The sequence below is a fragment of the Lichenostomus cassidix genome, chromosome 4 (assembly GCF_008360975.1).
Source record: "Lichenostomus cassidix isolate B80296 chromosome 4, HeHo_3.0, whole genome shotgun sequence".
In the NCBI taxonomy this organism is placed as follows: Eukaryota; Metazoa; Chordata; class Aves; order Passeriformes; family Meliphagidae; genus Lichenostomus; species Lichenostomus cassidix.
The window spans coordinates 63,083,542-63,100,047 of NC_139484.1; the positions used below are offsets into that span (position 1 = coordinate 63,083,542).

General features: G+C 38.1%; 1 protein-coding gene across 4 annotated transcripts in view; it reads right to left on the reverse strand.

Moving 5' to 3' along the window:
* The window catches only part of CTBP1 (C-terminal binding protein 1), a 236,159-nt gene that overhangs the window by 150,152 nt on the left and 69,501 nt on the right, over positions 1-16,506 (reverse strand). The gene's annotated exons all lie outside the window — the stretch shown is intronic.

A 16,506-nucleotide genomic window follows, 5' to 3' on the forward strand; every position in this document is an offset into this window, starting at 1 on the left:
ATTCTTAGCCAAGTTTCATACTCTAGTCAAATAGTTGTGGGTATAAATATATATATATGTATACCTGCTTGACTAAAATGTATAGAATACATGGCCTTTTTTAAAATTCAAATTCATTAATATTCCTTCTTGAAAATAAACTTTTCAATCAACAAAACCCATGATTGCTCTTTATTAGAGCAGAAAACTATCTGCTGGAGAAGAGGGGGATAAAAATGCCTCAGAATTTTCTTCTGTTTTTCCGGTATGGTGACCCCAAAAATTCTAAAGTTCAGAGCGAACTTAAATAGTGACAAAGCCTGTGCCTCCCATTTCTGATGCTGTGCTCCTTCTCCTTCACCCCCAGCGTTTAAAATCACTAAATTGTATTTGCTCAAAGCCCTTGCCTGAACAGGCCACGCTATGAATATATTCACAGAGTTTGGCTGATGCAGGATAATACATGCTGTGAAGTGATAAACCCGATCTCAACCCAAGTCTTGATGATGATTTACAGGAGAAAGCTTTTCTTTAGCTGATCAAGAGAGCTTTTTTTCCTAAGGTGCCCCAAGAGCCAAGAACACTGTGACGCTACGAACTGCTGACAGGCAACCAATAACTGTGACAAATTATACATTCATGGCATCTGCAACAATCGATAAACTGACTCACCAAATTAATAAAATATAGATCACAAAGCATACATTTTTATTAAAGAATAATTCCGTGATAACCAAGTAATGTGGATGCTTCCAAGCATAAGATTAAATTACATGCTGAGCAAATCTGGCATTTTGTGATAAACTATGAAAATAGTCTTTGCAACAGCAACTGAGGAAGAACATTGCTGACATAGTCTATAAACATGTTTTATAAAGCACTGCCGAAAGTAACCAAAAAAAAACAAAACAACCCACACTGGTGGCTAGAGAATTCACTACCATATCCGTAATAATTGCTTTCTAGAATTCTCCTTGGTTTTTAATTCATTCCTTCAAATAGGATGCTGATTTTCGTGTTAAAAGTAATAAAAACAGAGTACCTCCATAGGGGAATATTTACACCAAATTAATTCCTTAAATAGTCAGATTTCAGCAGTTTTTCCTGCAGTACACAAAGACTTTTAGTACATTTATGATGACAGCAAATGTGCTTAAATACACAAAGCAAGTGTCTTACCTGATAGACTGACTCTGCTTGTCATAATTTTGTGCCTGCTGATTAAGTTTAAAGAACTTGCTTGAACTTAGGAACACAATGAATCCCACTGAATTTGAAGGTCTTACGCTTTACACATGATAAAGTGTTTTCCTGCATGGATATTCTCCCCTGCAGAGAAATGCAGCAAGAAGGAGCTTTTCCAACCTCCTGTAAAGGTGTTGGAGAAGTACTTCCTTCCTCAGGGAGGGAGAAGGAGCACCTCTTAGGGCAAAGAACACACTTAGGCACATCCTAAGTGTCCACTGCCTGTGTTGGGTTATTCCTACACAACTTTGAATCATGTCCTAAATGAAGAATTGAAAATACTGAGATCCTGTTTATTAAAGTTTACAATTATTAGTTCCTGAAACTGCTTAGTACTTGGTCTCTCCAGACTAACTGTGCCATACCAAGCATATTAGAAAGCTGTCCTAAAATTAGGTTTAATCCTCTATAATGCCAGATATGTGGTGCTTTCTGGGATTCTTCACACGACTGATATCTTGTCAGATCTTCCAAATATTTATTTTATAGGAAAATACCCAGCATTTCCTGGAAGTGCACTTTCATACTTTGAGTATTTTACATCCATAATGTTCAGCTACTTCCTCAGCTTCCACGGATTTCCTAGCTAAACACATGACCTGTAGTGTTTCCCATCCTTTTTTTCTAGCTAATAAATAATGGAATCTTAATTCTGAACTGCTGTCATGAAACAAAAATCAAATAGAGAGTAAGTGATACAAAAACAATATTTGTTTATACTGGATCCGTTATTAACTTAATTCTTTCTTAAACAAATGACATTTAATAATACATTAAGCACGTAAACAGGAACATACTTGAAATTATAATCCCATCAGCTCCTTCTCAGGCCATTCATCTTCTCAAAGACAATATCCACATTTCAATCTAACTATTTGTTGAATATCGTTAAGTTAATAAACTGATATGGTTCTTTAAAAACAGCTTACTACTTAAATAAGCTGCTGCCTTCCCTAACTGTGGCAACCTAGATCAGTTAAAAAAAAAAAAAATCTATTCTCTGGCGTATTATTAGCAACCAGAAATTTATTATATTATTTTCTTTGAAAATTAAATAACTTCATTTAGAAAACATACCCACATATCCCCACTTACAGACAACCATTTATCTAAATATTTTACAAGCATTCTGCATGGTGATCATTTCATTTACTAAGAAGATACCCACATGGCTGTGAATCTTTTCAGTCCCCAAAACGTGCCTACAGATAGCAGCAGTGCATATTTTAGAGAAGCAGCAAACAGGACCAGTTTCAGAATTACACCCACCACCCTCCGTATAAGATGAGGCGAGAGCGTTTTCTCTTGCCATAAATTACCACTCCCTTCTACCAGCAATTATTTAACTTTCAAAAATAGCTGCACCAAGACAAACTATGAGCTATAATTACACTAATTTATCCCTGATATTGACTGCATACATGCAGATATGTATACCTAGTCTATTCTAAAATGTGGAATGTTAAGTATTATAATCAAACATACCATGGCGTCTTAATCTTATCACCCAAATGACAGCATTTCTATGCTAAACATCTGCAAGCCATTCCAGTGGTCAAAAATGCCCATTATTACTTTTTTATCTGGTACCAGTCACTCAATCCTGGTACATTTTCTTCTAATCCACCTTCCTCCTTCCCAGACAAGTGCAGGGACCTAAGTCCACAGGAGTCAAAGGGAGCACCACCCTGGCTTCCAGGAGAAAATAAAAAATAGAAAAAAAAAATCTGTATATCACTGAGTGTAACACAGAAGCTGTGTCAGGTTGGAAGTCCATACTCTGAAAATACCTGAAGGCTGGAAGTATTAGAAATACCATACATAGTTGGCCTGGTTTTGCTTTCTGTTTCATACAGGACATTGGGCTAGAGGGCACTTGATGGTCTGACCGAGTTCAATAATCATTTCATGAAGTACTTCAAGACTACGTTGCCTTGTTCTTTTCTTGGAAAGTGGAATTATTGAAGATCTTAAGTTAATTAAAAGCAAATTAAAATTTGTCTACTCCTGCACTACTAGTCTGACTCAAAGCAAGAACCTCACACATTGTCAGATGCCTTGATAGACCACTGGTTCTCCAAAAGTACCAACATTTCTGCTAAATCTCTACCATGCTGTGAAGTGCTGCCTCTCAGACACTTGCATTTATCCTGCCTGTACATCCAGTTATCATAGAATTACAGAATGGTTTGGGTTGGGAGGGACATTAAGGATCATCCAGTTCCAGCCCTCTGCTGTAGGCAGGGACACCTTCCACTATCCCAGATTGCCCCAAGCCCCATCCAACCTGGCCTTGAACACTTCCAGGGATTTGGCATCCAGAGTGTCCTAGGTTACAATACAGATGTATTTAGTATTCTATTACCACCAGCTGTGGGCCATTAGCTGTTATCTCCTGCTGTGACTCACCCCTGATAACAGACAATGAGCATCAAGAACCAACTGCATGACTCATGGAATTATCTCATCCTATTGTGAGATGCTCCACCCAGGAGGGAGGAGCCAAGCATTCCCACCTGGATATAACCTGGTTTGGAACTGCCCAGGTCAGCCCTGTCTGCTGGGTTCCCAGAGGACAAGAGCTACCACTGGACCTTCAGGAGGAGACCAGACCTTCACAGGATCACTGCTTCAACTGAACTACTTCACTTGGACTGCTGCCACCACCCTGACCAACAGGGTGTCAGGTTGTATCTGACTCTGTCAATGTTTTTCCTTGTATTATTGCACTTATTTTTTAGTTTCCCTATTAAATTTTCATCCTGACTTGTGATCTCCCACTGGTTTGTTTTCAAACTAATACACAGAGCTTCTGTGGACAGCCTGTTCCAGGGCTTCCCCAGCATCACAGGGAAGAATTTCTTCCTTATATCTGATCCAACCCTGTCCTCTGCTAGCGTGAAGCCATTCCCCCTTGTCCTGTCACTCCATGCCCTTGTGAAAAGTCCCTCTCCAGCTCTCATGTAACCCACTTTAGGTTCTGGAAGGTGCTCTCTCAGCCCATCTCCATAGCAGAGGTGCTCCAGCCCTTTGAGCATCTTCACAGCCATGGACTTGCTGGACTTCAAGTCTGTGGAAGATCCACAAACCTCTTATTTGAGGCCCCAGAGCTGCACTGAGGAGCTCCAGGTGAGTGTGGTGGCTTTACCTTCAGCCATTCCCAGAGCAGCCCCTGGAGGGTGAGGGCAGGGAGATCATGCAGGAAGCAGCACCATGGGCAGGTTTGGGGTGGGAGCTGGGCATTCTCTGTATTCTCAGTGATCTACACATTTATTGTACTAACTTATTAAATTGTTGAGTTTACAGCACTTATTATGCAGTTACCATGATACAACAATGAACTCAGGTTATTCTTTTTCTTGATTAAGCTTTTCTTGTTACTCTTTGTGCTCTTGTAGGGCCTAAAAGTCACAGTTCCACAGGTTCTGTTTTTTGCACAGAAACTTAACAAAAAGATAGAAAACTCTGTTGGGTTCCTTTCTCCAAATTTGTTTTCAATGGTGATTAGAATAAATTGCTCCACTAAAAAGCCTTGATACTTTCTGTTTTAAACCACTAGAACAAATGCTATTTTTAAAGTCAAAATGTGTTATAATGATAGGGTTGGGGTTTGGGGTGGAGTTTTCTTTTTGGAAGAGTAAAAATCTATTTTTTTCAGTTACAGTGAAAATTCTGAATGCATATTCACATCATTTTGCAAAACTGTCAACACTAGATACACACTTCTTTCTCTGAACTATCTCCCTGTGTTGTAACCCTCATCTAAATTTGAAAATATTTTGGTAAACATAGCTGATGTTTCATGGATGCAATTTTGAGACCATAAGGAATTTAAGAAAACAGTTGATACTGCATTAAAATCTAAAATTGGCTTTTAAGAATCTATCAGCTTTCTCAAAACAGCAACTATTAAGAAAACCATCCAGAAATGAATATCTGTAGCTGATCTACTTTTTTGTAAGTTCTCTTCCCTGGTGTATTGTTTTGGAACTTCTGAGCTCCTTTTGAAGGATATTTGTACATTCTTTTGTGGTGACATATTTTATGCATTACTTAAATATGTTCTTCCCTTACTATTACACATTTAGCCTACTTATCAAGGTAATTGTATCACAACATTTATCCCAACAGGCTTTTTCTTCCAGAGCAGATTGCCTTGAGTATAGTTGAAAACATCCACACTTTGCCCAGATAAGAAAATAGTTTGAATAAAGCATTAAGAGCACTACTGGCATAACACATTCCTTAGAAGCACAGGTCTGAGAAGATTTCCCTTGGGATGTTATAGGAGCTATGTAAAATAATTTCTTTCATGAACTTAAATTTCTTTATTACGAAAATCTCTGGGTTTTTTTGTTGTTGTTGGTTTGTAGTTTTGGGGGTTTTGTGGGGTTTTTTTGGTAGACTTTGGTTGTGGGGTTTTTTTTGTTGTTGTTGTAGTTTTGGGTTTTTTGGGGGTTTTTTTTGGTGGGTTTTTTGGGGTGTTTTTTTGCTGTTGCCACCACTCTCCTTGGAAAGCTGTGGTGGACTTCAGGTGCTCTGCCCATCAGGAATCCTCTTCCAACACTCAACCTCAATTCATTCAGCAGTTGTTTGTACCATTTTTTTCTTCTACAGCCATTGGCTTTCAGTTGTTTTCCTCTTGGCTCCATGCACTATCTAAGGATGAATATATTCCTCATGTCTCCCTCTGAGATTACAGCCTCTTCACCTTACTCATTAAACTGTTCAGAAATGATTAACTCATACTGATAGAGCAGAATATTCTCTTCACTTGTTTTTCTGCATATCACAAGGGGCTGCTAAAGCATATCCCCTGATCATCCAAGTACTATTTATCTATAATGAGAATCTTGTTTGCAAGTTTCTATTTGACAAAACTCTGCTATTACTCACTTAGAAGATATGACCTTTGATTTTATATTTTGAATTTGATTCCACTTCTATTAGCCCCATGTTCAGTGTAATCTCAGTTATTTCTATAAAATATCCTGATTCTTTTTTGTATTTAGGATGCCTTCCAATTTAGCCATTAGCACAGCCCCTCTACTCATGCCAGGCAATCCACATGAAGCAAGCCAAGCTCAATAATCTACTGGTAACCTCTCCTGCAACACCACACCTTTTAGAAAAATATTAGCTCTTTTTGAATGACACCTGATGATGAATTTCTAAGGGAAGAAATATTTCCTTAGCCAAATTCTCCAGCAGCAACTCCTCCGTTCTCATTCCATCCATCTTTATGCTGAGAGTTGAGATCCACAGAATGAAGCTGAGCCTACATTGCTTACACAAGGGCTGTGTCTGGACTCTGCAACATCCTTATTCAGCAGATGGTCGTGAGTGACGTGTCCTGGCTGCAGATCCTGGACAGCGCTGGGCACGTACTGCGGGATCCGCTGTGGTTGGAGTCACGCTCAGGCTTGGTGGATGCTTTGCTCCAACACCAAGGTCTCACTGACCTTCAAGAGGCCGCCAAAACCCAAACCTCAGCTTGTTGCTTCACTCCTGGTAGCTCATAAGGTAGAAGCCTATAATTCTTAGTAGAGGTAAATACTAATTTTTATGAGTCTTGAATTAATTCACAGTAAGCTCCGCAATATCCCATAAAACACACAAGTGCTGAGGGCTGTGCTGAAGCTTTTTTTTTTTTTTTTTTGAACAAGAGATAATGTCTGAATTTCAAAACACTGTGGTGGTTTAGAAATGAAGAGTGAAGGCTCCTCTGGAGAGGTGAAAGAAGCTGCCCTGCACACCACACAGCTGCCTTTGGCACACCAGAGCCTTCAGAACCTCTGAAAGAAACGGTTCTGCCAAAAACTACTACTGCTTAAGCAGGTTTAACCATTTTTAGAAGCACTGCCAATACCAAGGCGTCAAAGCAGAGTCTTTGCCTGTACCTGTCTCCCTATCCCCAGAACAATCAAACATATTGTTAAATCACTCAGTATCCTTACAGCAGTCCAGGGCTGCCTGGAGGCACTGAACCTGCTGCCTCTCCCAAGGGGATCCTCCTTGGCTTGAGAAGTCCAGCAGGGTGGGATTTCTGCAGAGGTGTCAGGCAGCTGTAGGACCTCTCTCTGTGTCTCTGCTGAGTGAGGTGTGTTCAACAAAACGCTGCGTTTTAATTACACAATTAACCAGAACTGAACGACCCAGCTCTCGAGTTTTGCAGACACAACCCTTCTCCCTGGCACCACCTACCTCAGTGGTTAAACTCTGAAGCCATGTGCCGGGTGAGAAGTTTTCTCAAACCCTTCCAAGAACATCAATAATGCAGACCTAGTTAAGAACTTCATTCAGCTTGGTGCTCATTAAATCACAGCTGTTTCCCCTTGATGCTGTGTTAGATCAGACATCACTAAACCTGCCTCTCTCTGTGTGTGTACACAAATATGCTTTTCCCTTTGTCCTGCAAGACAAACTCCTAACAGAAAAGTGTTTATATTAAAACTAACTGGAATTAAATGTCAATTAACAGTTAATAATAGTCTTGAGATAACATTTCAGATCTGTTTAATCCCATAATGAACTGACCGCAGAGCTGACACTGTTTAGGTTTCAGCTCTTGTTTTGACTTGGAAAGAAACTACCAGTTGATTAAAAAACCTGAACTATCTGAAGCATGAATGCCTCAATTGCAAATGCTCCTGAGCTTCCTCACCTGCTCACAAGGGGACCAACACACCTCAGTTCCCTTGCCCACCTTCTCATTGCTGCTCTGCATGCATGAGGAAGGTTTTGGGAGGTTTTACACATACTTATTAATTAGCTCTTGCTTAACAAAAGAAAATGAACTTTTTTCTTACTTCTCTATCCCTTCATAAGCTCTTTGGATCACAGATAATAAAACATATTTAGCCTATCTGGAATGACAATACATTTGGATGATATGAACCTATTTTTCAGTGAAAAGAATATGTTTGTTTTCAAAGCTGTCTGAAATACAGACAACAACCCACTAACTGAAGGTATAAACCTAGGTAAAATACACACTAACATCACACATTGCATTTTGTGCCCACATTCTTGCTAGAGTGAGATCTCTTCTCACAGGCCCTCTTGCAACAGGAGCAAGAATAGAGCAGTTTCGATTGTTAAATCAGAAACAACAGCTTAACATTTATTTCTATTTTTGTCTGTTCCTATATGCCTCTTTTGAACAGTTTTAATACCCTTCAGAAGCTCAAAAAATGGTTCTGCCAAAAAACATAATAAATAGGCTTAACCATTTTTAGAAGTACTGGCAATACTAGGGCTTCAAAGCAGAGTGTTTGCCTGTACTTGAGGCTTCTTTCTGTGAAGACAAAACCTCTGTAATTCTCCCAAAAGCAGCAACTGATCCTGTAGTGAGGGCTGAACTCCACGATACTCTGACACATCCTATTCCAGTTCTTTGCTGAAATGTATTGAATAATACATAATGGAAAAATACAAGTGGTGTAACTTAATCCAGGCTGTAAATCCCTGCTCCAGACACATATCTCTCCTCCACCACCCAGATGAACCTACAGTTGAAATGAGGGAGAACAGCTTCCACTGCATCCTAAAAACCTACGTGGTAATTACAACACTTAGATTATTTGAACAAGATTGATTTTTACTGAATCACAGAAGGAAAAGTCAAAATTTAAAACATGAAAAAACTGGGAGTGATTTAACAAGGTAGCAGAGTTCCCCACAGCAGTCCTTGGCATGGACAGCACTTAAAAATGGGTGAAAAGCTACAGCCATTTAAGGAGAAACTAGTTTCATCTTGTTTGAAGTAGAAATTCCCTACACCAACTAAGCAAACATCCTCATCCTTTCGATAACCCAAACACGTGAAACCAAAGTAAGAAAGCAAACAAATATTTTCAAGGTTATTTCTTCATTTTGTAGCATTGTCATGTTTGGGGCACCCAGAATTTTCTGGGTAGCACTAGGAAGTATTATTTCATATTTTGCACCAGTGAAGAATCTTGATAGAAAATTTTAGTTCCATGAGAAGTTCCACATAACTTGATTCAGTCTCCAAACATGCAAACTTCACTGAGAATACAGAACTACTTGCCCTACACAGCCATTTAAATAGTCATTTAGTCATATAAAGTGTTGAATATGCCAGAATAAGAAAGCAGGAGTAATAAAAAAAAATCCAGATTTAACATAAGGCATGCACAAAATTAAAAAGGTAAAGAATTTTTTAATAACAAGGATGATGATGATGATGATGCAAGAATAATAATTATTCATCATTGAAATTATTTCCTTTTTTTTTTTGCAAAATGTCTGCAGAGCACCTTATAGCACCAAGGTCTTCCCAGACTGATATCCACAGTGCCTTGGTAAGTACCTTATCCAAGCTCTTATATCCAGCACTAACATACTTCCTACTATAAATACTTCAAATATCCATAAACAGTAACAGTGTTACTGTAAGTGATTACAGGATAACATTAATATACAAAAATGGATTTTTATTTCTATTGTGAAGTTTTATGAGTATTGTGCCTAAATAATTTCTGAATTGTCTAGAAAGACTGGACTTAAGTCTTTTCTTTTTCAGAAAGGTGCAATAGGTGCAATTAGAAAAGAAAAAAATTGTCATATCAGAATATTTAAGACATGTCATTTGATTATACAGCAACAGATAAATCAAGAGATACTAAAAATGTCAGAAGTTAAGCTATCCCACTCATTTTCCTCAAACTAGTTTTAGTCAAGTTCTCATCTTAAATTTGTTCAGTTGCTCCCTTTGCTGAGTACAGTATATTTTGAATCTAACATTTCCCCCAAACCCCATCACCAAAAGGGTAAACTCATTCTCAACAAGTGACTGTATCTGAAAAGATCAGACTGTCCTTTTCATCCACTGGGCTTTTGGGGTGAGGAAGAGGGAAATACCTAAAATTTCCAGCATCAATAAACAAAAACAACTGAAGTCTACGTTAAATGGCTCACTAGAGCATGTAATGTTGTGCAGAAATGGGATTTCACAAGGATACAGAGGAGTAGATTTTCTGTATTTGAAGAGTCAACCAAAAGGGATGGGGGAACAAGAGCAAATAGACATAGCATGAGGCAATAGGGATGTTACCTGAAAATATTTGATGTTTAATATGCTGATTTGTGATTTTTTATTAGTTAGCCAGATATTGTTATGATGGAAATATCGGCTTAAAATTTTGTTTAGAGCAGTTGAAGCACTTTAAAAAATTAAAAAAGGAGCGGGGAGAGAACTGTATGTCAAAAAAGAGTAAGAATGCAGAGCGTGGGTTTTTAAGATAACATCTGTGGTCTCAATAAAATATGTAAACCAACTTGCTATGGCTCATTGTGATCTAGCCATGCCAAAACATTGTCTTCAAGGGACTGACTGTCAACAGAATAACATGAAGAAACTCACTGATTAAAAAGAAAAACGAAACTCATTTAGCAAAAATGTTCTGGTCTGATTAAAGCCAAAGAGTAAAAACAGTCCCACATTACCTACTACTTGCACAAAACACTACTGCTGAATTAGAAAAGTTAAAGCAAACAGAGATGGCATTAAATTTATTAATGATATTTTAAGTTCTCCTCTGTCCTGGTCATGGAAGCCTGTACAGGAGCAGAGAGGTGTGGCTGTAAAGGAACCTCACCTCAGACATGATGGGAGATGAGGCAGAGAGTGTAATTCAACCTGTTCTCTGGAAGCCAAATTTGTCACAAATGCTTTAGGGTTTCAGACACTCAGGAAAACCAGAAATCTGAGTTACTGAGGCCTGTGAAATCCCACATGTGCGGAAAACATGTTAAATTCTGTTTTCTTACACTTCTACACTTTTATTGATTTACTCTGGATTTGAACAGATACATTTCTTTTGATGTTACTCAACCAACCAGTATCAAAATATATAATTGAAGGTGTTGCATATGTATGTAAAATCCACTATTAAATAGAACTGACAGGAAGAAGTAAAAGGTTGATTTGCTTGGATTACATCAATTGCTGCAGTTGAATCTTGACTGTTTTTCACTGCTTTTAGAAGCACACAATTGACATCAGTGAAATGATGGAAGCATTGAACAGGAAGGATGAACAGCTGACATCAATTTTTTCTTCAGAGTCTTCAGTTAAAGAGAGCATTTTACTTTTTTTTCAGGGAAGAGTTGAGATGACTGACGAGTCTGTGGTGGGTCAGAGAAGGCTGCATTGGCCATTGGGGAATACAGAATTACCAGGATCACCACCAAAATTCATATAACCTACTATGTATGATGGAAAAGCATGAAAGGTTTTGAATTTCATGACCTGCTATAGGTGGCACTGAGATTAGTGTCTCCTTGGAGGAGAGATTTGAAGAAGGTGAAGAAGAAATCTCTGTTAGGAAAATACTGTCCAGTTCAGAGTAGAAAGAACCACAGTGAATTATCCTACAGAACACAGCATCTCACAGAGAGTCCAGAAATCTAGCCATATCCAAAGAAGTCAAACCAACATTAATCTCTAAATTTAAAAATATTTTAAGCTTTTATTTATCCTAGCTGATAGGATTTTAAAAAAATAACTAACTTAGTGTACTAACACACAGAAACCAGTCTAAGAACTGAGCTGCACAACAGGCTGGATGAATCATTATTAAAATCAAATCTTGCTGATAGTCCTGGATAAACACACATCCTCATCTATGACCTCCAAAAAGCCTCCAGGGCAGCTGCATCACTGAACATGGGCAGGATGCACAGCTAGGATACTGAGGTACCCAGGACTCTTATCCCACACTGGAAACCAAAGATAACCTCTATCATCTCCATTCCAGCTGGAAGTATTTTACAGATTTAACTGCTTTGTGTTACCTCAAATGTCTTGACAAAAGATGGATCATATAGAGCTCAGAAAGCATGCTAGTTTTCTTGAAAATATTGAGTATCTACCAAACCTAGGTGATTTACATGTAACAGTAGATTTCAGGTAATTTAATATGTTAGTTGGTAATTTGTGGAAATAGGTACTTTTGAAAACAAAATAGGAGAGATGCAGTTTTTTCTTCTAATTATGTTCCTTCCTTTAGTCTGTTACATTTTTATATATTTGTTATATTGCTCACACAACAATGGATTTGGTGTTTCTGGAAAAACACATCACTGCATCTTCTTTCTGCTCATGACAGCACAGTGAGTTACATTGTCATCTCATCTGAGACCATGAAAAAAACCACCCTACCACCAGTTTTTAATGTAAAGGTTAAGATGCATTTGCTCTCAAGTTCATTCTATTAAACTTCTTCCCCCTGATTAATGGTTAACTGGCAATAAGTTTGCACTTTTTTAGCGATATTTATTGCAGATTACAAGCATCGTGCTGAGAAGCACATATGTAATAAGGTTTATTTCTATTTTCATGCTACTCCTTGCCAAAAACGCACGGTGAAACCCATCTGTTGTATTTCCCGTCTGAGGTTAGACAAGGAAAGGAGACTCTACACAGCACTCTGTCACTGCAAACAATATTGATTAAAGCAGAGTTTGGAGATGGAATCCAAAGTGCTTACTCAGAGCAGGCATTCTGCCTCATTGAAGCACACAGATGAAAAGGCATATAAAATATAACAAACACACAGAGAAGTAATGACCAGGGGACACGCAGCTCTGCATTCTCAGATAAGGACCTAAGGAGAAGCTGAATCATCAGAGAATTGTTTCTGTGTGTTTGCTCACATGTACCTTCAAATATGCCATTTTTTTGTACCAATGTTTTTTTGCTTGTGCCAGTTTAATAAATGAAGTCTGTGTTTGAACAACTGAGGAATACTTGGGAGTCCTTCTTTTGCACCTTGGATAAAGGATGCAAGTGCTCTGACAGGGCAATGCACACTGCATTGTTTTTCATTTTTTCAATGGAAACAGATACTGTCCCTCTTTGCAGATGGCAGGCCTTCTCAATGCTTTAACTGCACTCATTTCCTCATTCAAGACAGAAGAAATGTTCTTCCTTTTATCTGTCAAGTAAATTCATGCAACACATAATTCAATGCTAATTTAGTGTGTGAAGGAGCATAAGTAATGAGGATGTTGGTAAAATCAGCTGAGATGATGCAAGTGGATTCTGATATGTGGAGGAAGAAAGGGCACCAAAATATCAGACATAAATGGAAACAAAAATACCTGATGCACAACTTACTTTAAAAGGAACAGGGCTAGACAAACATGCAAGAATGGCTGCATGTTGACTTCACAAGGAAAGTACTTCAGAATTGGAGACATTCTAGGATTTAGGAAGGCATGGGGATACAAACCATAACTGAAACATGCAATTGGACACCTCGGACAAGAGATTGAGCTCCAAGTGAAAATTAATATACAAAATAATTGTAGGATCTACCATCACAGCATACAAGGATTTAAATTAAAATATAAAGCAATTCAGCCTAAACACCATATTTTGTAAAGCTGTTTGCAGCATGGATACAGAGATTAACAGGACTGAAAAACTTCAGTATAGGCATAAACACACATGTTTTTCTTTGCCCCTCTAAAAAGTAAGCACACACACATGGCTTTTAAGAAGTGTTGCATTCAGAGCTCCAGAAAGTAATATCCTCAATATTAAAAATACAGCACAGTCAACAGCCTAAGATACATTTCAGCTTCTAAATACTCTCTGATGCAGGAAGGAGTTACTTTTATTGTAAAGGTACAGATACATAGCCAGCAGGGTAGCTTTCAAGAATAACTGCTCTCCCATTTAAACCGCAGATCCAAAGAAGGTGATCTGAGTCCTTTTCAGGCTCAGATCCTTCCTACCACCTGAAGAACCTAAAGGAGGTACATTATTCAAAGTACAAGTTCCTTTACATTTGACTAGAAAGGACAGAAACTTCCACATCATGTCATCTCAAGTAAAATCCCAGACAATTTATAGACTACCTTTCTTCTTCCACTCACGAATTCACTGGCTTAACTGTGGCTCATCACATCACCACTAAACTCAGGGACAGAACTCTGAATTCAGGCCAGAAATAAAAAGTTCATACAGCAAACCTCCACAGAATTTGTTAAACCTTCTTCTGTGGATCAGAGTTGAAAGGTGCTGTGTTCATGGGTGCTCAACTGGTGTCTCCTCCACTGCCAATGGTAGTGGAAAAAGCAATATGGTTTTGGTAGTACAGACATCAAACAGCATCTTGGCAAACCCCAACATTTTGTATTAGTGTTATATTTTAATAACTGGAGAGATTACATTTCAATAAACCAGAATGTTACACTTAGGCTGGGGATGAGGTTCCTTTAAGTAGGAATGTTTGTTTTCATTTATTTGACTCTCAAGTTCAGCAAAAAGTTTTCTGTTATCACGTAGATATTTGAGGGAAGGCCAAAGCAAACAGTTCTACCAGCTTCATTCTATGCATCTTCACCTCTCTCTGTAGCTCTATTAGCTCTTGGACTGACATTAAAGGCTCCATCAGAAAATGCCAAAGTTTGCCAGATATTTCTCCATTCTTCCCTCGACTTTATCAGTGCAGTAGAAAGATGATGTTCTTCAAAAAAAACCACAAGTCAACATAACAGTGTATTGCACAGCCTACAGACACATCATGTAGATTTTACACATTTGGGGTATAAAGAATGCTTGGCACAGACAGAGAGTTGTAATTGAGACCATCCCCAGACTGATAAACTGTTCAAGAAATGACACTTCACCCCCTTTTATTTGTATATGCCTGTTAGTTAATATCTGTTAGTTAATATTTGCATCAGTGCCCTTATTTTAGGGCAGATCCTCAGTTTAATGCAATTTATTGTTAATTACATTTTTAATTTTTTTTTTCTGGAGATAAATCTCATCCTAGTGAAACTATACCTGCCTTATCTAGTACCCAAATCTCTGACTGTGTAGAAAGATCACTTCCATAATGTACTGGGATGCAGTCCAAACCTGAGAAATTACTTCTATGTACTAACTCTCAAACATGCTGGAAATCTTGGGGAAGTGTAGTAAAGTGGTTCTGGTAACTGTATTACTAAAGCAATAAAATCAACAGAGTATTTTTACTATTTGTTTAGTAATAGGACTTGACAAATACAGAGCACTGTAACACCAAACTAAAATCCACTTATATTTTTACTGCTCCTGCTTCAAAAATAAGAAATAAAAGATACCACTCATAAAATTCTTGTAAGTAGACATAACTTTCTTCATTTTCTTGATGTAGTTTATATAACTGCTGTTATAAGTTAGACACTTCATGAGGCAATATTTAAATATACAGACAAAACACCCTGCACTAACAGAACCAGTTTGTTTCTAAGAACATTCTGCACTGCTGTACACGCTGGCAGCAGCAATGTAACTGTGGTTTCCATTTGAAAACTCCCGAGTCTGAAGGAATCTGTCCTTTACGCATGATAAAATCTCGTGACACAGCAAAATATTGCTGCTGCAGTGTCCTCAAGGTACGCCCTTTGGAGAGTCCTGTGCTGCTCACTCACAGCTGCTGCAATAATCCATTAAGTAAAAATCATTTACATGCACAAAAACAGCTCAGCTGCTGAATCATGAAGTAAGTATATAATAATTATGTGCTGTAGCTTTTTGGCTTGATAATGTTATTATTTTTCTTTCAAATTTGCTCTGTAAATATGTTTCAATTATTCCTTAATACAGACAGTTGCTTGAATAGGCAAATTATTAAATACTAAGTAACACTGTTCTGTAATAGCTTGTTGGGGGTTTTATTAAACTATATATAGACTTTTCACCTTGCTATAAAAACTGTATTGAGTTAAGCCTCAGACAGATGAGTATTATCATCCTTTCACACGTAAGGAAACAACTGCAGGGGAAATTGCTGCCACAAGGACTCTAAGCACAGCTGGCTACTCCTTGTTCTGATCTCCTGTATCTTTAATCACACGTCACACCACTTGTAGGGATCTGATCACAGATGTGTTACATGAATCAATCCCATGTTGTGCATTACTGCAAGTACGGGGAGCTACTTTTTATTTTTTTATATCCTGCTCCTCTTTCTTTGAATACTTAAGCCATTCTGAGCTAGAAAAAAAAAACCCAAAAAAACCCTGAACAATGATCTCTAAAATTAATATTTTTTTGCAACACCTTTAAAATGGATATTTAAAGTTGGTAAAAGCACTATTTATTGCACTGCCAAGCCTAATGGGGAGATAAGAGAAATGCACAGCAGCACATAGCTGAGGCTGTGGACATTTTTGTGCTGGGTTATGGACTGTGCACTACAGGTGGGCAGTGCAGCTCTAATTTCTGACTCTAACAATGAGGCCAAAAGCCTCAAAGAA